General features: G+C 39.2%; 1 protein-coding gene and 1 pseudogene across 2 annotated transcripts in view; both read right to left on the bottom strand.

Moving 5' to 3' along the window:
- Positions 1-2,471, bottom strand: part of al (aristaless) — a 258,178-nt gene extending 255,707 nt beyond the window's left edge. For both annotated transcript variants that reach the window (XM_065217847.1, XM_065217846.1), the window contains exon 1: positions 1,163-2,471. The gene's annotated coding sequence lies outside the window, so the exon portion shown is untranslated. The remainder of the gene's footprint in view (positions 1-1,162) is intronic.
- LOC135697939 (uncharacterized) overlaps positions 1-25,814 on the bottom strand; it is a 55,456-nt pseudogene extending 29,642 nt beyond the window's left edge.
- Between the last annotated feature and the right edge of the window lie 2,164 nt (positions 25,815-27,978).

Genomic DNA, 27,978 nt, shown 5'->3' with positions numbered 1-27,978 from the left:
TACAGGTCCTAAACATTCAATCTAGATTTTAATTGCAGCAAAGCAACGCAAAATATCTTTCTTGTTCGATGAAACAATATTATTTACTAGTTAACTTTTAAATCGAGTCCCAAAGTTGGTATTTGCCCTTATGTATGATTGTTTCATTATTTTTATAATTATTACTATTTCTGAACGACTAGTTAAATTCTAATGGTACCATTTTAGCCAGTTTTACCAATTGGAAAAATAATCTTATGATGTTATAGAAAATAAATACCAGCATTTTCTTTTACTCATCTACTTAGTTATCTGTGACAGTTCTCACAGCCTCGGGGATTTCTAGGAATGTTCACGAAACTTGTACTTGTACTTTCATTATGAATGTGACCCTATAAACAATTTTTTACATGCAGCTAATTTCAACAGCCATGCTTCAATTATTCATAACAATTTAAATTCAGGATAAATTTTGTAAAATTAAAGTTCAAAGCTAATCATCACTTTGCTCACAAACAACGAAATTAACAGCCAGACCGATTACTGGCGAAGACAAAACCCTGACCTCGGACGGCAGGTGATCCATTATGGTCCAATAACGTTGAATTTGGCCCCACGTATTCTTCTTCTTCTTCGGACAAACCATGTTTTTGCTGATGTCTACAATTTTCAGAACACCTATTATTCTTTATGCCCGTTTTACACCTTACCATACATTTAATTCCATTTGATGATCCATAAGTTTACATGGCAAGTGGACCACTTTTGGATATGCAATATTTGTTAACAATATAAAAATCCATTGGATGATGTCCTGCTTAACGTTTTCCATTTTACAAAACGAATAATCTGTTCTGTTTGCTCGGCGTACATGCTCATGCTGGTTCACTAGCGCTGATAATTTTTCTACTGGAATAAATCACCATCAGCACGAAGTGTTGACACAATGTGATTATGCTGATAATCAAAAAGTCAGTCAGCTTGCAAATTCAGGAGCGCCTGAAACTGGCGTGTTGATCAGAATCAGTTGCTGAAAACGGTTCACATCATGCTGATGTGAACCAGCACTAATGCAAACCGGGCATTAACAAAAAATAGCACCCAATCGCATCCACACATGTTCGCATTAAGGCGATCATTCATCACGCACACAACCTCAATCCTGGCTACCGACGGCACTTACCTTCGACACTGCTAGATCTCCGCTTTCCTTCGCCAAAGATGCAAAAATTCACCCGAAGGTTTGAAATTCCAATTCCGCACCGCACACTTCACTGCACTCGAAATCGCAATTCGCACTCTGATCAAACTATTCTATATTTAGTCAAACACTAGCAATGCTAATCCTCGCGTCCTTCAAGCTGGCACTTAACTTTGGCCTATGACAACCGGCGTCAAGCTCTCACGCACGGAATCCGCGGGAGGTTAATTGCGGTAATATCAACTTAATCAGGTTTCAATTATTGCACTTGTTCGTGGTACTTCAAATGGATGCGCTTTTCTTCATCACTTTTCACGTCTATTGGTGCTGCAGCGGTTGGCGGAGTAATTAGTAGTCACCCGCATCCGTATTTTTCCTTCGGATGTGTGCTCTCCCTCGGCGCTAATTGGTGAATCTCCAGCGGCGGTCAGATCTTCGGCGGTTCGCAAACCAACGTTAATTACCGGTATGTGATGAAGCTGAACTTCAAAAGGGACCGACCAAGTCAGTTGGCATGTGACTTTGCTAATAGAATTACCAATTTCTCTCCACGTTCCCGTGTACGAAGTCTTCAACGGTCTGCCGAGCTTTGTCACGGGGGTTTCAGGCTCCTTCGAATCGAAGGTTAGATGTTTTTTTTTCCAAAGGTGTCACTTTTCCGCTAAAACTGTTTCAAGGTCCCTTGTCTTGAAGCGAGGCACTTTATTTTTTTTTATTTTTGAGTTGTCATCAATATCCAATTAATTCCACAATTATTCATGGGCACTGGAAGGCACTTTTTCTGGTATTGTTATTGTTGAGCTCACTCGGTCCAAAGGCACACCATTCGGCAGCAGAGTCGTACCGTGGCTAATTGAAAACGAATTGGATGAGTTATTTTCCAGGCATCAACAAAACGACGACGGAACAACACACATAACAACAGGGTTCCCGAATTTGCACCAACAAAGCCTTGCCAGCCAGTCAAACACTGACAAAGGAAAAACACACCGAAAAGTATTTGCATTTGTGCATTGTGTCTTCGTACGGAACCGTTACACAGAACTGCACTGCACATGCGCGTAGTCAAGCGCGATCCCGATAAAAAAAAGTCAACAACTTCTACCACCGGTCGGTCTCGATCCCAGTCGGTCACTTGCAGGAGCCAGCGCGTATCACCCGCGTCCAAAACTTATATCGTTTGTATCGTTTACCCGTCCACGCGTGACGCGGTTCTCTCCAACCACTTCAGATAAAACAATAACAAAAAAACTATCGCAACCGCTGAAAGCTTGCACGGGCTTTCACTGACACTGACTATGCCAAACGAACGTCGAACAAGAACTGAGTGGCCGCTATCGCAACGTGTAAACAACCAGACCAGGTAGGAGCGAGGTAGATTGCATTCACATCACATAAATTAAACCAACACTCTGCCTTCTTCCTTCACTGTATTGGTGTAGCTTCGCGTGATCCACCGCGAACCGCGATTCGTCTCTTTCTACCCTACACGTGAAAATCCCGCGCTCTGGAACGAGCAACTACCGCAATTAGCACGCAAGCACCAATACCAGCGAGGGCGCGTCCAGCGAAACCGGTTACGAATGCAGTGGGAAGCGAGAATGCACAACCCTGAATTAACCGTCGAGCAAAAAGTAATAGCCATCAATGGAACGCGTAAGCTCCGCCTACTTTCGTTACACGGCATCCGTTTTGGCCAATCAGCGAACGGGAATTCCAAACTGGTAGACATAAATTTCCTCCGCCGGTTAAGCCTACTGGACTGTAACGATGCCGATGCCTAGATGGAGACGTACTGCAGAGAAAGAGAGAGAGGTTAACGAGCAATTGGACGATTGGATTTATCTCGTCGTGAAGTTGAACATTCGAAAGCATCGAGTATGGGTACCTGGGTATGCTAATCAACAGTGCAGGGAAGCATTTGAATAAGTGATATTCACTTACGATCATTAGGAGGGTACTAACCCTCGGTGCGTTCGGAGAATGCTACTTGTTGGGAAAAGAGTAATTAGGTGTAATTGACGTGGGACAGCTACAAGCTTCGGTTTGAACGTTTACAAGGTTGAGCGGGGTGGTATTCTAATTAAACTGGTTTTCCGAAGGCATGGGAACTGTAATTGCGTAAAGTGTGATGGATGAATGGAGGGTTGAATCGAAGATTATTGCTGCACGTGATGAGGCTGGAAGCGGAGGTAAAGCAGCTCTTCGAAATTCACCATACAGTCAGGATTTAAAAGTGGTATTGCGAGATTTATAAAAAAAAATAGTAACAACCCACGTTAGATCTGGGATTCTTATTTGAATCTTATATTTTTAATCATTAAATGCTTGAATATTCTTACGCCAACGAATCAATTCACGAAAAATATGCTTGCATTTATTGCATCTACTCTAATTTATTGAATCTACACTACACATTTAGTTTTTTCTACCGAGCTCGGCTGTGTAAATCTAGGCAAAAATAAGTTTCACTGAGATCTCAGCAAAAGTGACATTTGATTGCTGAGTCTCGGATAATGCTTAGCTGAATCTCAGCTAACAAATTAAATGTTTGCTGAGATCTCAGTAAAACTTTTTTGCCGAGATTTGCACAGCCGAGCTCGGTAGAAAAAACTAAGTGTGTAATTTATTGCATCTATACAATCCAGTCAGTAAGGTTTTACTGGGTTCTTGCGGAACTGTTCGGTAAAAGTTGAAAAATCTATGAAAAATTAATTGATAATTTATTAGCTAGAGAATGATTTTAGAAGAGGGTAGGTGGATAGTTCTGTTAGAGTGCGGCAGTATAAAAATTGAATACAAGTTGAAAATGAGCGAAGGGACATAAATGGGACAGTGCAAGTCAAACGCACACTCTTTGCCAAACCAGTACGATGTACGCGGAGATTTGAAGTATGTCTTCAAATCTACAGGCAAAAAGTATGCGCCCGCTCATTACTGTCTGCGGCTGTGGAATAGTTCGCTAGAAGGTGTGCGTTTGACTTTGTACTGTCGCATTAATGGCCCTTCGCTCATTTTCAACTTCTATTCAATTTCCCTACTGCCGTAGTGCCGTACTTTAACGGAACTATCCACCTACCCTCTTCTAAGATCATTCTCTAGCTAATAAATTAAGACACTAAAGCTTCATGATTAGATAGCAGTTCCAACCAACTCTGAAATCACAAACTTCGCGTATGAAGTAACATAAACACTTTGAATGTAGAAAATTTATTCCGAACTTTAATAGACTTAGTTCTGTTAACCCCATTTAATCATAGAAAATAAAATTTATCAATTTCATTGATTCTTTACGAATAACGAATATTTGAATATTTACATGCAATTGAAAAACCCAACAATATAAAATAATCTAAGTGTGTAAGCTTCATCAAGCCCCGTAACGTGGGTAGATCACCTTTTCGTGATTCGCTACGAAATGTAAGATCTACCAACGATTCCTAGTCCTGACTACTTCAAACTAGGGGAACAGGATTTTTCAGTAATCCAAGGAACACATCTTAGTCCTTGTTACTTTTTATGCCTTGTTGATAGTGACAAGACTCGGCTTTGTCTACCGAGGATGATCTTGAAATAAGGAGAAAAAATGACTTAGTTGTGTGCATCTATGTGATTCCTAATCTTCTATTCGTTGTTCCCTAGTTTGAAGTGGTTAAGACTAAGGTTCTGATGCATGGTCATTATCGGTGTCATACCTTAATTTTGTTGTTAAGGAATCCAATTTTGACTGACAAAGGGGCGCGCCCTTGGAGGGTGTTTCAACACTCCGAAGGGTATAAATGGCGGGACCTTTCAATTAGAGTCAAATCCTTGCGATAAATGCAAGAGTGGCAACTGTAAAAAAAAAAATCGAATACTTCATCATTTCTCAATAGTGATGGAGTAATACGACATGCACTAAACTAAGGACACGGGATATACTACAATAGATCAATTAACTGGTCGCAGTAGTTTTAGGTCCCGAACAGAGGAAAAAAAAAGCTTCATCAATCTTCATATTTTCTGCATCTAATCTCCCCTCGTTGAAAATCACACAGGAACAGGTAACAGTATTGTTTGACTTGCTGGTTTTTCCTACTTCGATTTTTTACTAGTTAATTTATAAATTCTGTAAAGAAAACTTGTAGAAAACTAAATATTTGCAATGGTTCATAATTATTCAAATAAATGTCCTTTATATTGGAATGAAACAAACAAGACCTTTGATGAAAATCGAGTTTCAACCAAAATGATTAAGAAGACAACTACAGCTGCAACTGTCCCTTACACGTAGCACTTGATTTTGATCCAGTTGTCGGAAGAATTTTGAAAAAATATTCCTGAGTGAACTCCATGAATTTTGATACTTGCTTCATGTACATAAAATTGTGTTTATAGTGAACACACATCAAGTCCGTAATATCTTTCTGTGGCTTAAATATCCTCGTCGAAGCGATATCGAACATACGATTGAGATGCTTCTAGAAATTCATTCGTCAGGAACTATGGTTCATTCCGTGAAAGAATCGAGAGGACTCCTTTGGAACAATTTTGACTTGATTTTTGTCAGTATTCCTTTGTTGCTCCAGCTCGCAAATTTCGATATCGCCTGATTTCTGTAGTAGAAGCTTTTGGTTGATTCGGTGCTTTGTAACGGTTCAGATAAGTATTACGGTTTATCATTTTGTGCTTCAACCATACATAACCTGTTCCTGTCCCGAATCCGTCGTCGTCTACGAAGTTCAGACAAGGAAACTTGTTGATAATTTGCCGTGCCGCACTTTCCATGACGTCCGCTCGAATGCGATGGTCAATTGTTCTTAACTGATCAACTACAGAATTCGCCAGTCCACTCAAGTCGGTCTTTGAAATCTGTAGGGATGAAGGCACACGTTGGCTTGAATTTTCGTTTCGGAAATCTTGCATTTGCTGCAGATGATCAAGAATACCGTCACTGACTTTGGTCCAATTCTTTTGAAATGTATTGAATTTCATCTCACAAGAAGCATGTTTCTTGGAACCTTTCAATACTTTAACTTTATCAAATGATCTTTTCTCTGCGCTGCTGTTTGGATTTGAATTTTCATCCTGTTCACCAAAAAACTCTTCTTCAGTTTCCTTATCATTCACACTGACCGGTCGAAAAGCGGCGTTATCGTGGACAGCTGAATCACTGATATTTTCCTGTATAACTGTCCGAATTCTGTGGAGATTTTGATATTCCATGTGACGAAGGCTGTTGTTGATCACGTATTCTGCTTGAGGTGGGAAGAACGGAAATAATGTTGGGTGGAGTAGCGACTTGCTGAAGAAATAAAGAAGCATCGATATTCATAACTGTCGTCTGTTCGTTTCGAAAGCTGCTGCTGAGATGTTGACGGAATGCTGAGTCACCTGTAAGTAAACATGTATTATAGTCTTCATTTAATTTTTTTATCTCAGTTAAATAGAACCTTTTAAAAACATGTTTGACTATATAATAAAACAATATCAGAATGCTGAAAACGGTCAGAGGTAAACAACACACTATGAATCAACTACCCAAATCTGGGCTATCGATTAACCCAATTTAAAATTTACAAGATAGATCGGATGAAACACAAATAGTTTGATACTTATTTGGGTTAATAAACTAAACTGTCAAAAACAACATTCCACACTATCTTGAAAGCACCTATTAATGAGTATAATTCCACCTTTTTTATCAAAAGCAAATCAAACCAGGAAACGAGTTTTATTTAACCCATTAAATAAATAACTTTTACTCACAAAGGAGTAACTGTAACTCATTTGTTACAGGAAAAAGGAGAAACAGTTACTCATTTGCAACAATTAAGTAAAAATTTACAAACGAGATTTTAGCCCTAAACGGAAAAACAAAACAACCCAATGGTTTTTGAACCGCCAAATGCACCAAGATAAAATTGAGTAAGTGATCTACAACTTAAAATTGAGTAGTTTGAGCTTGCCGTAGGAGGAAACAACTTATAAGTAAAAAGTTCAATTACGTGCAAGCGAATGATAACTGCACGCTAAAAATGAGGTAGCACATATTCTTACCCAATTTTTGAATGTTGTATGGAGGAGAACCCATCTCTCCAAAATTTGCACTTACCCAAACGATGGGTAACGGTTTTTAACGCAAAGGCATTCGAGAAATAATAAAATAGGTTACTCGAAGAAACGCTGACGAATCTGGGTAATAATGATTCATTTTTGAGTAGAAAATTTAACCCGTCCTTTGGGTATGTGCACTTTTTGGAGAGATGGTTACTTCCCCATAAAAAATTCAAATATTGTGTACGAAAATTGGGACTTGGTTTTAAGCGTGTACTTCAAGCGTGCTAACTCAAAATTAAGTTGGCTCACGGAACTTCCGACATGGGTGAATGGAACTAACTTTTAGGTACTTTTGTCGTTTCGTGTAGACTAGTTCACCTAGGAATTTGATAATTTAGTCTCCCATCTCAGAATATGGTATGTACCCAAATTTGGTTACATAGAATAACTTGAAATAATGGTAAATATTTCACCCAAATCTATGCAAATTGGATTTAAAAATATATCAGTATTACTTTATGGGGTGGCTGACGGTCGAAACGTCGGGAACGTAAAAAATAATCGTTTCTACTAAAAGACTGAGAAAGCCACCAGCATATATCAGTATCTTTTTTGCAGATATGCCAAAATTTATTCAAATTTAGGTAAATCTATACTCATACAAATATGGGTAAAATTTATCAAATTTTCTGAGTAAGGGGTGAATAAAAAATTACGTCCACTGTTGAGGGCAGTGGAAGGAGGCCTTTACATTTGTGACAGTTTTGAAACAGACAAACAGACATAATGCTGGCAAGTTGTTCATAGAACAAGCATTTAACAGTCAATTTAAAAGTATCGTAGTTGGTAGTACCGCCACCTGTGGCGCGCATAGTCAATTCCCTTGCGTTTGACGTTTATACACTACCGCCATCTGTTCAGCATAGTGCCCACCACAGTGTACTCAACAGATGGCGGTTATGTTTTAGTGACGATGTTTTACAGTGAGAAATTTTCAAAAAGTTATCATTACCCATAAATACAAAACTGCCGATTAAAGATAATCTTTTGTCAGCTGAAAATTCAAATGCATAATATAAATGCAAACTTTAAATGAAAAATTTATTATATGCATTTGGCTTTTTCTTTTTTCCAAATGCTGACAGACATGTAGTCCAGACCGGGTGAAATAACCAGCATGGCTCGATTCTGTCATTGTCAGATCAACAAAAAACAGTGACGCATAAGCGTTTTATCTTTGCTATTATGCAATCCGAATCCACAATCTCAAAAATACTCCGAAAAAGGTTCTGAATGCAGATTTTTCGGTGGTATTAAATCTGAAATTCATTGAGAATATACATATCCATTCTGGTAAGCATTATGACATTGTATTCGATTATTTGTGTATCATTCGCAGCTATTTAATTAATTTCAGAAAAAAAAACCATCTCGGAGATCGTAGAAGAAAATACTCATGGCAGCGAATTACAGTGATCCTAGCAATGAAGTGCTGGTCTCAAATGTCAGGATTAGTGCATTTTATGGATAGAATGTTAGAACGACCAGGAAAAATCCCAAGGTATCGACTCAAGACGCTTATTCTTCTCGAAAGTAAAAATCATTTTACCATATGTGTCTGGCACTCCTATGTTTTACGGTACTGTAAATTAGACGCTTAACTGTTTAACGGTAAGAGATTTTCAATTTTGGATGCTCCAAAACCTCATCACATGTGATCAAAGTGCACCAATGAAGCCAACAAGACGCCTAAATGTGAATACAACGTTCAATCAATTTACAGTCAACTGCCCTATCTCGGTATTGAAGGGACTATAGAGATAGGAAGGATTACGTGTTATGAAATCAAATTTTGGAAATTTATATGGAAACAGTGGTTTAAGTAGCCTAGGTTTCCATCGAGTTAGAGAGAGTTTACTGTATTTTATATGTACATATAACAAAAAATAAAAATAAAAATGAACAGAACAAAAATTTACATACCATCAGACTGCAAATTGGTTCCATCATACGGAGGATTCAACGTTTCAATCGCCACCCACATTTCGTTCGGTTCCAATAGCATCAGCAGCTTGTCTTTGAATATTTGGAGCACCAAGTCAGATGTTATGCGGCATCCATCATGTTCAGTTACTATTTGTGTTACGGTTTTACCCAACGTTGCTGAGCCTGGAATCCCATAATAAATTATTATTTATTATTTATATATAATATATCAAAAATGTTGGCTTATTTAGCTTCCTCCAGCAAACTTGTTGTGATTCCAAATGCTGGTATTGCAAAACGGTGTAATCGTGTCGAGTCGCAAATTCTGAACACCTCTGATAATGTCCATGTTTGTCTTTTGTTATGATCAGTTCATGAATGGAATTGAATGCTTGATGAACAAATAATCTTTGTTAGTTTCGTTATAAAAATCCAATAGAGCTCGATCAATTAGTTCTTTGATATTAATGGCCTCTGCCATCAAACATTCCTTATGAATCAGTAGTAGTCCTCGTTCGTGGATGTTCAAAACAGCCTTGCGGTTGCCGTAGATGAAAATATTGTTCCTTTCCTTTCCGTATATCAAAAGTTGAATTTCTAGGACAAAGAAATACTCTCCATACTTGTCATGGTTTAGAAAAACATATTGTCCTTTTTTGTAGGCAGCTAATTCGGCATTAACATTTTGTTGGTTCAATAGCTTGTATTCGTACAACTGATTCTTTATCGCTAGTGGCAAATAATCAGACGATTCCAAAAACTTTATAACTAAAAAATCTTGATTGAATCGAACGTTTTTCATATTAAGCAAGCCCTGATAATATTGATGCTGTTCGCTGCAAAACTTAACAACGTTTTTGAAGTTCAGCGTACTTCTCAACGCTCTTTTGAAAAAGCAATGCTTTCGCTCGAAGAAAAGCGTGCAATAGGACATTAATGGTCCCAACCAAAGTATGAGTTGAGGATAATGAGAGGTGAAATGGTGCTTTGGTCTTAAGGGTACATCAAATTCTTGCATCCTCAGTTCGAGATATTCTCTTATTAGAGCGGACAGTAACTGAACTTGTTCTTTTGAAACCACTGGGGATGTAATAATATCAGTTATCTGTTTGATCAAGAGTAGCATTGACATTAATGTGATATTGAAGTCTATTGCCTTGTCGATGAATATGAACGGAAGAATTTGAATTAGGTGCCAAGTATCACAAGCCTTAGCTTTGATATTTTTCATTTTTCTAGAGAAGTCCAAAGCTATTTTAGTTTTGAGTTTCAGTTGTTTGCAAATGCTATTAATTCTTGCTTGCAAAAAATTGGCGGAGACGAGCTTCTCTTTCGCCATACGGTGGAATATTAAAAACATATCATTATTAGCCCATCCTTCAAAAAGGTCATGGGCAACACAAGGTGGTGTGACAACGTCCTGGCGATTTGATTGAGATGTTCTTGGATCGGCAATAGTAAAACAGTAATTTTGGAAGGCTTGATGCTGAATGTAACAAAAACGACAAAAGAATGAACTTCTAGAAAAAATCTCGGTGAGGCCTGCTAGTTGGTGGACTCCTAAATTGTCATTCATTGTCGTAAACACCGAACCATAAATTCTCTCCTCATACCCCCCTCCATGTACAAGAATGCCAGTTTCTTCAAGGGTTTTAATGTCTTCAACCAGCCTTCTGAAGATTTTATCAGTGCCAAAATAAGCAAAGTCTTTTGCCTTGCAGAGTAAAATTAAGTGGACATTTTCTGTAAGGTTACGTAAGTGCGGGTCTAGGTTACCTATAACCATATATACACATTCAAGCTTATGACGGCCTGCTGCGTTCCCAATAGCATTCACAACTACTTCAGCTGCGTCTTGGTAAATGAACAAGTTCAAAGTTTTCTGGCTAAAGAATCTGCTGTTTTTGTATTTCAGACCATCGGTGTAATCTGTCATGTATCCGGGAACAAAATGCTTATCGCGGAATACTGCGTTATAGATTTGGCTGTCATTCAAAATTGCCGATAGAGTGTCTAAGATCGGAACATAATAGTAAAAACAAGGATTATGATCACTATTTCTATGGAGTTGGACTTGGGTAGGAGAAATATATGAAAAGTGCTTTTGATAAAACTTTTTCCGAATGTGCGACGAACGGAACTTTCCTCCCTCTCCGAAGAGGTGATCAAACAAGTTGTTAAAACACATGAACTGTTTCATCTTTCCTTTCATGTCCAGAGGAAGATTGATTTCTTCAGCATTTTTTTCGCATTTCAGCTGTAAATATTGCCTTCCGACCGTAGCAGCTTCCTGCATGGAATCAACAATCTCTTGAATCACAACGTCAGTGACATGATTTTTCGAAATAAGTTTCAAGAATAATGTCCCAAACACCATTTCAATACTTCTTTGCACATCACTTAATTGTTCATCAAGGGTTTCTTCATGATTGTCGGTTTCTGTAATCAACGGAACCTCAGAGTTCTTCTCCGAAGTAGCTAATTCTTTTTCAGGACGCGAATAGTTATTGCGGGGTGGCTGCTTCTGGGTTGTTATTTGATGGTAGTACATGTTATGTATCCTGAGGGTGTTGACTGTGGCAAATGGCTTGCTAGTACGGCATTTTAACGGGCAAAATACCGGGTGCCCTTCCGATATATGCCGTGACACATGCTTGGTCATCGTTTTAAGTTCTGCAGATTCGAAACTGCAGGTCAAAAGTGGACACTCGAGTTGAAAATCATTTTTGCGCCCAATATGACGCTGACGGAGATGCGTAACGTAGCACGGAAATTTTTTAAAAACTACCGCGCACTCGAAATGGATGTTTTTTTTTATGTAATCGAACATGTTTTACATAAAATTCCGTGTTTTCGGTAGAAATACCACAAATTTTGCAAATTATCACCATATTTACCACACTTTACGAATTACAGCTCAATCGCACACAACCGACGACGTTTTGATTCACTTTAACTGTTGATGCCGCTGACGCCTGTTTATGTGTTGATACGTGTAAATTTATGTCATCGCACACCGAAAAAAATATGCATGTTTTAAGTTTGATTTCATTCATGTTAAATTAAATGGGAAGCAGCAATAATATAAGTGATATGACGTAAACGTTTCATACTGAAGTTGCTTGTTTTATTTAGGTCATATGGGACATAAAACTCTGTCATTTTTCAAGTTGCTTCATGTTATATTGATTCATTTTTGGATTTGCGTCACCGGTAATATTCATATTTTTTTAGTGTGCATACTAAGTCGAGTATGAGAAGAAATGAGCGCTTCGTGTTTGCTTTTAGGCTATATTATTAGAGACGTGAATCTAGAACTCCCACATTTGACTACATGAATAATAATATAATAACAAGCATAATGAAAATCACCTGGCATGCTTCTTGCCCTCTTGAATTTCAAAGATTCACCGGTAGCCTCTCATTGCCTCCCCTGCAGACCACTACCAATACATATACCAACCATAAAAGCTTCCATCATACATGAACAAACTGCGCGAGAGACAGATTCGACCCGAGTGGTGAAATGTTGGTAGAATTAACTTTACAGAGCTGAGGATTCTTGTTCACTATACAATACATCTTAAAACTGTAGTCAAAGGTACAACACAATAAACATTTTATCTTCCGCTATCCAATAAGCCTCCCTTCCAGTGGTTTACTTGTATGGCAGATTCGCCTTCGAGGGTCAGAGCGCTTCCATTGTAGCAATGGACACAAAACGTGATCAACACTCACACATTCATCACGAAACGGTTGCTTTGCAAAGTCGACGACGCATCGACTGAGAGAACTGCTGATGAAGAACAATGAGGAAGACCACACAATGGTTGCTGCCGAGTAAACAGACGATCGCGTGACACACATTGAGAGTGGCCTGCTTATGTCGACAGCCGAGTGAACACTGTTGTAAACCCTCCTGTGCCCTCCACGAATTCCCAAAAGGGGGGGGGGGGGTCAACTTCAAAATTTGACTGCCAAATCCGCACTCTTATCGAAGCTGCTCAATCAACCTCTCACAAACCATCTCCCACATTAATCCACAAAATTACTAAAAATTACCCGGTAGGAAACCACAAAATCGGCAGCTCTGACCAGTTCATTCATGAATCGATAGGTGAGTCGAAATCGGTAGGACCACCGATAAGTCGGTAGATCTGGCCACCCTGATTCCTTCTAGAATAATTAATATCGTCACTAACACTATGAAATAATAATCAATTTTCTTTCAAAGGTGACCTCCAATTAATGAATCTAACACTAAGTACTTAGATGAAAATTCTCTCCTCTGTTGAAACTCTGTGCTTGGACTTCTAAATCCATTGCCTCTTTTCCTCCGTGCTCCATCTAAATATAAGAAATGTAATTTATTTTGAATTTGGTACAAATAAAGAGTTAAAAAAAAGTCAATGAATCTCCAATATGGCATCAACATTCCTAATTAGTTTTTCAAACGCCAAGGCTATTTATGGGAAGAAAGATTCCGTCAAAAAGTTTGATTTGAAATAAGAAAATTGTAATGATTTCTATCAATTTTAACAGTAATTTTAGAATGATTTGAAAATCCAGCCGTTTGTTTCTTTTTGTTTAGTGATTCAAACTATTGCGTCATTGATTCGAACTTATGTATCTAGGCGTTTTAATTAACAAACAGTTTTAAACAAATAGCTCAAATGCAGCTCAATTTTGATTATTTCATCCAGAGTTAAACAAACATTCAATGCTGCATGATCACCCGAGTATAGTTTTAAACGAAATTGATAACAATTTCTGCTACCCGGTTATCAAGGTTTGATAACTAAACATATAATTTTGTTATCATTAAAAACATCTTGATAGCAAATCCTGTGATCTATGCCAATTTGTTATAGGTATGATATTAAAGCCTTACGCTGATAGCTAAAATATGATTAGCGATGTTAAGCACATTTCTATATTTGCCATGCGTAAAAAATAGTAGGTACTTTCTTTCATGATAACAACTGATAACAGAAGTAGTCATGGTTGATAACTGAATTAGTAATGCGATAACAACTGAACAAAAAAAAAGACTTGTTATCTATATGATAACAGGTTGTTATTTTACTTTGCTCGGGGAAATTGTCTGAATTCCTGGGGCACTTCTAATAACAACCCACGATCTACTAATCGGTTGCGACCCACAGATTGAGGAACGTTGGTCTTTACCAAGCTCAATGCTACTGTTCAGTAAAATCTGGAAAATATCATAGATTACGTAACCCCAACATCACCTGCGTGCACAGGGTATAACTTGATTTCTTGATAACTTGATTTGAAGGTAAAATAACTACATTTCATAATAGGGTTAACTACCCCATTTTTGGCCTATTAAGCACAACCCACACTTAGTCTTTCTTAATCTAGTGCAGTTTAGTACCAAACGGAATGATATTATTACTGATGGCTTCCAAATTTATTTACCTTCCCGTACGTACCGTAAGATTTGAAAAAGAGAAACCAATCGTGGAGATATTGTCAAAAGTCTAACACTGCTTCTTGACGCCAAACTCGGCCTACGGATTCTAAACTCGGTCTAACGCATTGAAACGCAATTGAAACGCCAAAGAATTCACTTCGGCCTATCGGATGAAGATAAAAATTGATTGGGTCGGAGCGCTTCTTTTGTTTTTGGGAATAATGGGTTCAAACCTTCATATCACGCGTTCTCATTGACTTCGTTCCGAAGTTTTTTAACTAAAGTATCGTACCAAATGCATAATTGACTTGTTAACTCTGAAATTATGGATTTATTTGAAGTTTTCTGCTCGATAGGCCCAAAATGGGTGATTAGGCCGAAGTAGTTCTCTACCCTATAAGAGCACTTTTATTGCGTCAATTTCTTTTTGAGGATGCCTGAAAATTGCACCACAAAGGTGCATGAAGGGATAAACTTCAATGAAATTGTTTAGTCAAAAAATTGCACAACTGCATACAAAAAAATTTTGGGTGTAATTTTTGTTTTTTCAATGTGGTTCATGGAGAGTTAAAACAAGAGGGTAAATTTAAGGTTGAAAAATTCCCCTTCGTGGCGGTAAATTGAAGAAAAAACTTTTTATTGAATATTTCTGGTGTAAAAATATCATCAAGGTGGTGCATTGAAGGACTAATCAAAATGGATAACTCTGGTGGAAAATTGAATCACGCTAAAAATTTGGAGCTGCACATTTAACTGAAAATTTCTGGTGGAAAGTTCGCAACACTGTGGTGAATGTAGCAGCACGGTTTATTAATTTTTCTGGTGCATAATTTGCATCGTTCTGATTGATTGATTGATGGATTGATTGAAGATTTATGGTGTAAAATTTGCATGAAGAGGCAAAGCCTGAAAATTGCACCACAAAGGTGAAACAAACTTCACCGGCAATTTTTGGTGCACCGTTCTGGTGAATGGAGGTGCATGCTTTATTGAAAATTTCTAGTGCAAAATTTGTATCGCTCTAATAAATGAAATGGACAGAAAATTTCTGGTGGAAAACTTGCACTGCTCTGGTAAATTAAGGCACAAACTTTATTTAAAATTAAACTATACTGAAAATTTCTGGTGGAAAATCTGCACCGTTCTGGTAAACGGATGGGCAAGCTTTTTAAAAAAAATTGATCTTAAATTTGCATCCTTCTGCTTAATAGAGTAACACATTTTAATAATAGTTTCTGGTGTAAAATTTGCACCATCTGATGATTGGAGGGAAGGTGCTATACTGAAAATTTATGATGAAAAATCTGAAAAAATGGGCAAGTTTTATTTAGTTTTCCACCTGCAAAATTCTGATGATAGGAGATGCCAGCTATATTGATTTTTTTTCCTTGATTTGTTTTCCGTCGATCTTGTTTTTCGTGCTGAGCACCAATGCTACCGACGCCAGGAAGGCAGCTCCCACACCTGGACCCTAACTATCGACCCATCAACTCATGAACCGGGGACCAATGGCTTTACTTCCCTTCCGAAGGAAGGCGTGATCAGAGGTGTTATGCCTCAGAACATCCCGGCGGCGCCAACTGGAATTGATCCCAGGCCTGCTGGGGTGAGAGGCAATCCCGCTACACAACCGGCGCTGCTCTATATTGAAAATGTCTGATGGAAAATGTAAAAAGGAAATCTGCACCAATCAGTAGATAAGAGAAGCAATTTTCATTGAACATTAACGGTGGAGAATTTGCATCGTTCTGGGCAATTGAAATTTTCTGGTGGAAAATTACCTGGAGGCAAGTTTGTTTTGAAAATTTCTGGTGTAAGATTTGCAACAACCTGCTGCATGGAGGGGCAAGCTGAATTGAAAATTCCTGATGTAAAAATTGCACAGCTCTGGTGAATGGAGGGGCAAGCTTTAAACTACAACCTTTTGGTGAATGGACGGACAACTTAAACTTGACTTCCGAGAAGAACCTCATTGAATTCTGAGGACAGCTCTAAAGAAAAGATTTGTGGGGATGAATTTTATGAAATCTCTGCGAATAATTTTTAGTGAATCTTGCAGATAGTTCCAAGATAATTTCGAAAATATTACCAAGAGAATCAAATTTTGAATTAAATTCCAAAAAGATGTTGAGGAAAATTTCAAGGGAATTCCGAACATAATTTCAAGCTCATTCTGGGAAGAATTTCTGGAGAATACAGAGGAAATTCTTCTGAAAATTTAGGGGAATTTCAGTTCAAAGGTGTTCTGAGAAAAAAAAATTCCAACATATTCCGAGAAGAACCTCAAGGATATTGAAGGACAGTTCCAAATATTTTCTGGGGTTATTCAAAGAAAATTCTGCGGATGATTTCTAGTGCATGCTGAAGATAGTTCCAAGATAATTTTGAAAAGAATACCGAGAAAATCAAATTTTGAGTGAAATTCCAAAGGGATTTTAAGCAAAATTTCAAGCGAATTCAGAGGATAATTTCTAGCTCATTCCGGGGAAAATTTCTGAAACTCTAAAGAATTTCAGTTCCATGGTGTTCTTAGAAAAAATCATGAAGAGTTCTAAGTATAATTCCAGTGGACTTCTAAGAAGCATTTCAAAACAGCTCTTAGGAGAGTTCTAAAAAAATCCGAGAAGAACCTCAAGGATATTGTATTCTGAAATCAGTTCCAAAAGATTTCTGGGGAGTATTCCAAGAAAATTCTGCGAATAATTTCTTGTGCATCCTGCAGATAGTTAAAAGATAATTCCGAAAAGAATACCGAGAAAATTAAATTTTGAGTGAAATTCCAAAGGGATTTTAAGGAAAATTTCAAGGGAGTACCGATAATCTCTAGCACATTCGGGGAATCATTTCTGGATAATACTGAGGAAATTTTTCTGAAACTCTACGGGAATTTCAGTTCCAAGGTGATCTGGGTAAATTCTGAGTAAAAGTCAAGAAGAGTTCTAAAAATATTTCCAGAGAACTTCTTCACCCCAACTGGCGGTACTTTGGGACAGGGTGGACAAGTCATCATTCCGCTAACAATCCTGTACTCGATTGTTAAAATAGTTTTGTGCGCTTTTGCTCCAATCGTTACATATTTTTTAAACCTTTTTAATGATCCTACCTTGGCATTTAGGTCAAAATTAAAAAAAAAAACTAAAACTAAAATTTTCACTGAAAATGACCAATTTTAACGTACTCGCAACGGTTATAGTAAAGTGTAACTACAACAGCATATAAGGGCATACAAAACCTTGAAATAGTCAAAAATAAACTGTAACGATGCTTTCAAAATGTACAACAACGTGCTGCTCAAAATTTCAGAAAGGTAACTGAATAAAAGATGATACTAGTACCTTGAAGAATATATTTTCTTTGGTTTAAACTTTTAACCTGTAAAGAAGAGCATGACGCAAAACATTATTGCAACGATTCCTACTGGGTTCAGAAATTGGATGAAAGCGACCGAGCTGGGCAAACACAATCACAGTGATACCCATGTTGGTAGTACTTATTTGGAAGCGTGGAAGAATTTCAAAACCAGGAAGGGTATCGACGAAGAACTAGACCACCAAAAAACAGCTATGATTGCTGCTAGTGAGGCAAAGCGGCTACAAAATCGCTATATAATGGAACGTTTCATTACTTTGCAAAGGTGGCCGACCACTTCGTGAACATTCGGAAGGAGCAGAAAGTGTGCCATCCAGTTGGTGGCTAACTACGATTCTGTGCTGGAAAAAACACTTGACGGTACACAAGTAACCGTATTCAAAATGACATGATTACGTCGTTGCACAATGTAATGTTGCGGAACATTGCGAAAACCTTGCGAAAACCTTGCGAGAAAAACCAGTGGCAATCATTGCAGATGAGACGACCGATTGTGGCCACCTCGAGCAGTTGGTGATTGTCATCAGGTATATTGATAATGATGGAATGAAATTGCCAATGCCATTGGCTGTATGAAATCAATTTGCATTGAAGAAGATGAACCACCACCGGAGCAAAAAATAAATAAAATATTCAAAATTGAACAATAGGGAAATATGTAGTGGTGGGTGGACAGCACCATCCACCACGCATTTTGGAATACTCCCCATCCCCAGATTAAATGCACCATAGAAAGAAAAAAATGCCCCTCCTTAACAAGATTCCTGTGCACGCTATTGCCCAACAGTACTGATTTAGCTAATTATCTTTATGGAAATTTTGAAAATAGTTTGAAGTTTTGAAAAAGCAATCGTTTGAGAAGAAAATCAAACACAATCTACGAATTCCCGTCAAACGATCGCGTCGGTAGCTTCGACAAGAGAGGCAGAGAAAGATTGCCAATTAATTGCAAGTTCATTATTCGCTTTGTTACTCATCTCCTCGTACTTGGCCTCAACTGCTGTTTAATCGAACCGTCTTCTGAGCTAAAAACACCAACCTCCTTGCACTGCAATGCTCCATCCCCTACAAAGAAAATCCAATAATGGGCTCAAATAGCTCCCGTATTCAAACAGAAAATAGATTGTATCAATCACCCGGCTTGGAAGAATGTTGCCTGCGAATCTCTCTCCGACGATCCATCGATGATCAATCGATCGATTTTCGATCCCTATTCATCGGCTTCGTTTCGGAACCATTTAGCTGCTTGGGTTCTTGGGTATATCATCTATGCAGTGCACATGTAAGTTACGTACACAGTCAGCGAGTTCCAGTTCTTACATGGATCGAATCCCGGTTCCCAATTTGGCAAGTCATCTTGATAATGATGTTACCGCATGTACGCACCTTCTCCGGTCCCTCTCGCCACTTGGTTGGGCTTTTGTTATCCGGTTGGTGTTGAACAAAAATTTTAATGATTATTAGTTTAGTATAGAAAAAGAGCGAACGGTTGCGGCTGCCGTTGATCTGCTGGTCTGGTCTAATGTAATATAGATTTGTTTTGCCTTTGTCCGGGATGGTTTTCCACCTCGCTCGCTCCGGGAATCGATCCGGATGATAGCGCGACCGACTGCGAGAGAATAGGCCACAAGAGGTCTCCGATTCGTTTCGCACGTTTTGCGTCCCGCTGCTGCCGATTGGCGCCAACTGCCTCTCAATGCGGTTTTTTTTTTTCAACGAACAGGTTCGGGAGAAGGACGACGACGCCGATGATGACGAAGGTGACTTGTAGCAACTCTTATATAAAGCAACAACGAGTTCTCCCGATAAGGCCCATGAAAGGAGGCTGAGCCGTTTTTAATCGAATTGGATTGAGATGAAAATGCAATTTTTGGCTCGTTTTCTTCAGGACCGCTGCTTTTGTGTAAATGTGATAATGTGGAAGTATAACAAATCAAGGTAAATTTCACGCGTCTCTAGCAGTTTGGCTCCGGAAACGGTAAGAAGCCGTTGGAATTAGCTAAAATTTAAAATTGTTGAATGCAGACAATTATGGCGCGTCTCATGTTTGTGGTTTTGGTTTTAGCAGAGTTGACCACAAACGTCTCAATAGTGTTGATTATTTTGGTTATCACAAGTTGGTTTCAACTTCCATTGAGGCTCAGAAACGTCTTAATTCCAGCAAATAAAAGAAAACCACATCCATCACATCAACATTCGTACTCATGTGGTAAATCTCGATCACTGTTAAGGAGAATTCCCTTTCTTGAAACATCTCAATCTCACAATCCAAACATATGCTGACCGAACCGAACAGATTGTTTGCTTTGCAAAGTGAATCCTACCAGCCGTTTGAGCAAACAAAGTGATCTCTACAGGAACAATTGGCATCAAACTGCATAATGCGTGTGGTTTACCGTATCGGTATCATAACAACAAAAGGAACATTCCAACAGGACCAGGCTAAACAGAGCAAACGGAGCATGTGAAACAGTTTTTAATGACTGAGAACCATAGGAAGGATAAATGGAGATCATTCTGTATATGTTTTCTCATTAGGTTCATCAAGTGGTAAGTTTCAAGTGTGCCACCTGTCGAAGTGGTTCTCAAGCACGCAAATACATACGTAGAGTTTGAATTGTTGAATGCAGGAATCTGAGCAGATCCACGTCAAATGACGAATCAATCAGAATCGACCTTCTCCGATTTGCATATAACTTTGCATAGGGTTATGGGATCTAATGTCAGCTTAGCCCCTCACTTCAGTAAATAACTCATTAATTCAGCAATAATACACAATAGTATACAAACTAATACCACATCTGCTGTAAAATTTAACTATCATTTTAAATCTATTGTTGCACTAACGAAAATCTAAAGAGCTGTGGTTATCAAAAAACTAAATAATTTAATGAATTACCTTTTTGTAACATGCTAGCCTAATAAATCAATATCACACTTTTCACTTATTCTGCAAATTTAAAACATTTAACGCTTTTAGAGCTTTATAAGTATGGACCGAACATTAGGGACATAATTTTAATGCTTGTTCCTAATTATGGCATACGAACTTTATTTGATAACTTTGTTTTGGTATAGGTGAAATTTAGGATGTCCATATAACGATAAGTCGTGAGTTTAAATACATTCTGAGCGGATCAGCAATATTTTAGGTAAAAAAGGTGTTTTTCAAAGGATGATTTTAACGCACTGTTCGGAATTTGAATCAATACGGTAAATCGCGCGATGATCGAGACGTTTCCGTCGGATAAGATTATTTTGCGGCCGAGTGTCTAGGAAGCTATGGAAACCGAAATGGCTCTTGATTTTGTTTTATGCCCTTATAGTATAAACCACCATCGCACTTCGTGAGTTGCCCCAATAGAACCCTTGCTTTTGGTTTGAATCAGTACAAATTCGTTCTATTATATAAAAAAAAAAGAAGTATACATATTCATTTTCTTCCGAACTAAATAAACCACCATCACACTTTGTGAGTGGCCCCAACAGTATCCTTGCTGTTGGTCTAAATCGGGTCAAATCGGTTCTAATAATTATTTTATATTCAATCAAGTAAACCACCATCACACTTTGTGAGTGGCCCCAACAGCATCCTTGCTGTTGGTTTAAATCGGTTCAAACCGCTTATAATTAATTATTTTGGTCATTGATAAAATAAAATAAACCATCATCACACTTTGTGAGTGGCCCCAACAGTATCCTTATTGTTGGTTTAAATCGGTATACACACATCTAATAATGATCTACATCTCTAGACAGCCGGCTGTTTAGAGCATAAATCGAAAACACTTATAAATAACTACACAAAACAAAAGATCGCATCACTTATCAAGGTGAATCCTGATCCAACGAACCTAACCCACTAACAAAACCTCCTTCCTGTGACTTTTGTGGGATGCAGAGGTAAACACGGTCCCAAAACAACAAAAGTCACACACTAACATTCCTTCCCTCTCCCACCTGATTGCAAGGACGTGGCCGGTGACGTTATTGATCTTTAAAGGTAGGAGTCACTGGAACATGTACACTGAGAATGGCAGGTTACTCCCAAGCCCCATTCAGTTGATTCTTTGTACAATTTCACTGGTTCAGATCAATCACGGAGTGCAACTATCGATACGTGCAGTCAGACTAAGCTAAGCTAAGCTAAGCTAACTTTGTTTTGGTATAGGTGAAACCATTCGCGTTGACGACGACTCTGCAACTGTTCACTCCTATAGGAAAAGCCCATAAGCAAATGGCCAATTTCATTTCGTTTCTTATCCTTTCACTCCACTGAAAAATCCTATAGGCAAAATGTTAATCTTTGCATGAAACACACGCTATTTCCAAACAACCCAAATTTAAGAAGGATCTAATCATATTCGTCAAAAGTAGGGTACACCAAAATGAATAAGCAAAGTTTAGACTGACAAAATGACGAATGGAAAACATCGACCTGAATCCGAACGATGTTGTTCATTTGTCATCTTGTCAGTTGCAACTTTGTTTGCTCAATTTTTGGTAACCCTACTTTTGACGGATATGAGTAGAACCAACTCAAATTTGGGTTGTTTATCAATAGCGTGCAGTCAATCCTTCCGTTAGACTTGTTATGGTGACGTGAAGGTTCGTGATCTGCCGCCTCAGTGGAACAACGATGTGATCGTAGACCAGCTTAAACGCTACGGAAAGGTTATCTGTGCTAAGGATGATACGTGGGACATAGGTATGCTGAAAGGTGTCAAGAATGGAACCAGAACGATCAGAATGATTATCCAGAAGCCGATTACTTCATACATGAGGATTTTTTTTTTATATTAATTTATTTGTACAGGCTCAATCGAATAAACTTTACAGAGCCGAGTTATCATTTGCATTATACATGATTAATGTCTTAAATCTAGAGTTAAAGGAATTGAACCGATTACTCGCGGTCGTCTCGAGGTTAGTGGAGATTTACAATTTTTTGGATGGGGAAAGGGAGAAGGAGGTTTGAAATATGATTTATTATACAAATATTTAATTAATCCTAAAACATGAACTTATTTCTATTCATCTTGAAAACAAACATTAAAAAAAAACTACACGCACAATACACAAACTAAACACAAGGTTAATCATACTTACAATCTAAGGTTAGTATTCTTAAAGTAAACATATATGAGTTTCATAAACTCCAGATCACGTCTAGCCGAAATATCCCGAACTGGAACATTAGGTTGTCTACCTCGAGCCCGAAGGGAATCGCACAGCTCAGATCTGACTCCACGATGCTCAGCACAAGACCAAAGGATGTGATCGGCGTCTTGGTAACCTTGTCCACATTCACAGAGATTGCTGTCTCCCAGCCCAACACGAAACAAGTGAGCGTTTAACGAATAGTGATTGGACATGAGGCGAGACATCAGACGAATGAAGTCTCGACCCACATCCAACCCCTTGAACCAAGGACTCTTCGACACCTTAGGGATGATCGAGAATAGCCATCGTCCCAAACTCCCTTCACTCCATTTATTTTGCCAGCTGGCGAGCGACTGTTGACGATAAATGAAGAAAAATTCATTATAGGCGATAGGTAAATATCGCCTTCCATAGCGCCCACCTTTGCAAGCGAGTCCGCCTTCTCATTGCCCGGAATCGAGCAATGAAATGGGACCCATGCAAAGGTGATGACAAAAGATCTTAAAGATAAAGCACTCAGAAGCTCTCGTATTTTCATGAGAAAATACGAGGAGTGCTTTACCGGCCTCATGGAGCGAATAGCCTCGACAGAACTGAGACTATCCGTAAAAATAAAATAGTGATCTGGTGCAAGTAAGGCGATCGTTTCATGAGGATTTTTAATGAGCTAGATTTCATATCGCATCCGAACCAACAACACACATGTAAGTTGTGCCATCAACCAATTCACCCCAACGAGAAATGCTCTGAGGTTGCCAGACGGAAGACCAATCTGAATCGGCGGCTTGAGATGCCTGTTGATGACGAAGGTCAAAGCGATGACCAAGGACACGACGAGGATCAAGCGGACGAAGAAGATGACGAGGAATTAGTGCAGCAGCCACCATCGTTATATTTGCCGTCCTTGCGACCGTGTCCCTATGCTAGTGCTTTGATTTCGGGAAGATCGGGTGTCAACTTAAGGGGGTATTCCCAATCTTTTGCCTTTTTTCGGCCTGTTTTTCAATTAATTTTTTTTCAAGGAAAATGAATAGTAATGCGCCTAACTCTTTGGGATTCTTGTTTATTGAACATTAAAGTTTACAAATAAATTTTTTTCGACATAAAAAAAGACATTATTGACGTCACAAAATGGCGGCAAACAGACCCCTGTTCGCCGCAAACGCCTGGACGGGCAAAGACTTTTCTCTGGAACGGCTTCATCTGAAACAGATTTCGTGATGAAATTAATAATCTGCATAAGATTCTCTGGAGCTTCTCCCGTTGGCAGCAAAAAATCTTGCAAATTAACAAAATGGCGGCCATATGAAAAAACAGGCGATTTTTAGCCCGCTTTTTTGCAGCTTTAAGGTGCTTCAAACAATGTTAAATGTTAATATTTTTGGCTGAAAGTGGGAGAAGCTCCAAAGAATTTAATAAGGAACAAAATGCGCAAAGATTCAAGTTAATATCTCTTATAGTTTCTGAGAAAAATCTTCGCCCGATAAAAAAAATGTGGTTTCGAGAAAAACGCGTTTAAAGTTTTGACTTTAGTTAAAACCATTTGGGGGTTCTTACCATTAGTCAGCTATGCCTGGACACCGAATTCGCTGATCGGAAAACGGCTTGGGGGGATGAAAGTATATAGTCTAAAGTACAAAAAAACGTGAAAAAAAAATTTGATTTTTTGAAAAAAAAGATCGGGAATACCCCCTTAAACCTACTGAACAAAACTCATCGAGATGTCGCCATAAAACATGGACCAGAAGAGAACTACGACTTGCGTACCCAAGGGATTACAGCGGGTGACTCGAATGATGTGGTCAGAAATATGAAACAACCCAGCGAGAAGTTATCACGTCATGAGGAGAATCCACCTGACATCGAAATGTGAGCTATACAGATTTCAATATTTCCCAGCACCATAGGTATGTAAATGGACAAAGCAAACGATACTTTATTATATACTATTAGTTCGATAAATCTGAATAGTATCTCTTTGCTGAACAAAGTTCAAGCTTTAAATAGTTTTGTTCGATTGATGGACTTTGATGTGATATTTATACAAGAAGTGGAATCTGTAGATCTATGTTTGTTTGGATACTCAATAGTGTTTAACGTAGATGAAAAACGTCGTGGTACGGCAATTACGGTCAAAAATCGCTATAAACTGACCAGAGTTGAAAAAAGTTTAGATGGTCGGATCCTAACTGCACGGCTAGAGGAAAATACTCTGCTATGTTAAGTATATGCTCCGTCAGGTTCGGCCAAGTATTCTGATCGTGAAGCATTCTTTAGTAATCGTTTACCTTTTTTTTCTAAGAGTAGATGTAGATAATTTGATATTGAGAGGAGATTTAACCTCGGTAGAGCGTGCAGAAGACTCTTCAGGGAACAGTAATTTCAGTCCATTTTTGAAAAGATTGACCGATTCATTACAACTTGTGGCAACACTGCCACTTGACAAGAGGAAACTGATCTAGAGAAGGAGGTTTTAGTTAGTGCGCAATTTATGTGAATGTCGCATGTGTAAATAATCATGATAATCAATAAATAAATAATGAATAAAATCATTTATCGAAAGTTAACCAACGTGTTTATAATATTCGTAATCCGTTCCCTCGAACCGCGATCCTTCTCGTCATTGGCATACGTAGCCATATTTGGTGACCGCCGACGGTTGTTTTTCGGGAAAAAATTTACGATTTACGACGCGAAAAGAAATCAAAATGGCGAACCCAGAGCCAGCCGCAGCAGCGGCCGTAGCTGTGAAGCTGCCCGATTTCTGGAAATCGGACCCAACCATGTGGTTCGCACAAGCCGAGGCACAGTTTGCTTTGGGTGGTGTAACGCAAGATGTGACGAAATTCCATCACATCGTCGCCAAGATTGATCAATCGGTGATCTGTCACGTCGCGGATCTCGTGAAGGAACCACCAGCAGAAGGAAAATACAATGCGATCAAAACACGTCTGATTTCACGATTCGAGCTAACACCTCAGTCCAAATTGGAAAAGTTGCTGGGGACTTGCGATCTGGGTAATTTGCGGCCCACCCACCTGCTCGCCAAGATGCAGGAACTGTCATCTGGACTGAACGTCGATAACGAGTTTCTGAAAATGCTTTTCCTCCAAAGGCTGCCTGCCAACATCCGGACTGTTCTAAGCATCAATGACGGTAGTTTGTCAAAGCTCGCCGAAATGGGCGACAAAATGATCGACCTTGTTCCACACGTCGCTGCAGTGAAAACGGATCCAGTTCCAGCATCTGTAGACTTGTATTCCCAGGAAAACCTTGTGGATCAAATCGCTGCGTTAACAGCTGAAATACGTCGCCTGAAATCTGGACCAGAAAGAACTCGATCTCGTTCTGTATCTCGTCGCCGGAATGAAGGTGAAAGCTCCATTTGCTGGTATCACCGCAAGTATGGTGGACGTGCTGAACAGTGCCGCAGCCCATGTAAGTACCAGCAACAAAAAAACTAATAAGCCGCCCACCCGAAACGTACGAGGTGGGCGGAGGTCAGCGAAGTCGTCGGCTACTTATATACGATCGGACGTCGCATATGCGGTTCTTGGTGGACACCGAATCCGACGTATCCATAATACCAGCATCTCGGAAAGACAAATTGAACGGACCATCGCCATTTCAACTTCATGCAGCAAACGGATCGCAAATCTGCACCTACGGTAGTCGATTCATCACAACGGATCTCGGATTGCGACGCAGATTTTCTTGGAATTTCCTGCTTGCGGATGTTACAACAGCAATCATAGGAGCCGACTTCCTGGCGAATTTCGGTGTTGTTGTGGACCTAGGAAATCACCGACTGATTGATGGAAGTACGAAACTGCACTCTATCGGTGGGTTTACAGATGTGGTTGTGCATAGCGTTACAACCGTTGATCATTATCACCCGTTCCATGATCTCCTTGCAGAATTTCGAGAAATCACGATGCCTCCGACGATGCGAACAGCAGTGCATCATGACGTAACCCATCATATCCAAACAAAAGGTCCACCTGTCGCCTGTAAAACTCGTCGAATGGCACCCGACAGGCTCAAGGCCGCTAAGAAGGAGTTCGAAACCATGATGGAACTGGGCATTTGTCGACCGTCCAAAAGCAGCTGGGCCAGCCCGCTACATTGTGTTCCCAAGAAGAACGGTGAGTGGCGCTTTGTGGGAGACTATCGAAGCCTAAATCGGGTTACAATTCCGGACCGCTATCCCGTTCCACACATTCACGATCTTCTCAACAACTTTCTAGGAAAGCGTATATTCACGACGTTGGACATGGTGCGAGCTTATTATCACGTACCGGTTGAGGATTCTGATATTCCAAAAACCGCTGTAATAACGCCTTTTGGATTGTTCGAGTTTACGAGAATGCAGTTTGGACTATGTAATGCGAGCCAAACGTTCCAACGGTTTATGAATCGCATTTTCGGGGATCTTGACTTTGTTGTGGTATTTGTGGACGACATATGTATTGCATCGATTTCGGAAGAGGAGCACCGTGATCACATACGGGTGGTTTTCGAACGCCTTCAACAGAACGGACTGGTGCTCAACTTAACCAAGTGTAGATTCGCTCTAAAGGAAGTGGATTTCCTCGGCTATCGTGTGTGTGAAGAAGGAATTAAACCTGGACCAGAACGTGTTAAAGCCGTAGTCGAATACAAGTTGCCTGAGACCGTTAAGGAACTACGCCGCTTCCTGGCTTTGGTGAACGGATATAAGCGCTTCATATCCCGAGCAGCTGAAATGCAAAAACACTTGCAAGAATTGATACCTGGGAATCGGAAAAATGACACCCGAAAACTA

Source organism: Ochlerotatus camptorhynchus, unplaced genomic scaffold, assembly GCF_037179485.1.
Source record: "Ochlerotatus camptorhynchus isolate MF236.1 unplaced genomic scaffold, CSIRO-AGI_Acam_v1.1 ptg000080l, whole genome shotgun sequence".
NCBI classification, from domain to species: Eukaryota; Metazoa; Arthropoda; class Insecta; order Diptera; family Culicidae; genus Ochlerotatus; species Ochlerotatus camptorhynchus.
This window is presented reverse-complemented; position numbering and strand designations above follow the sequence as displayed.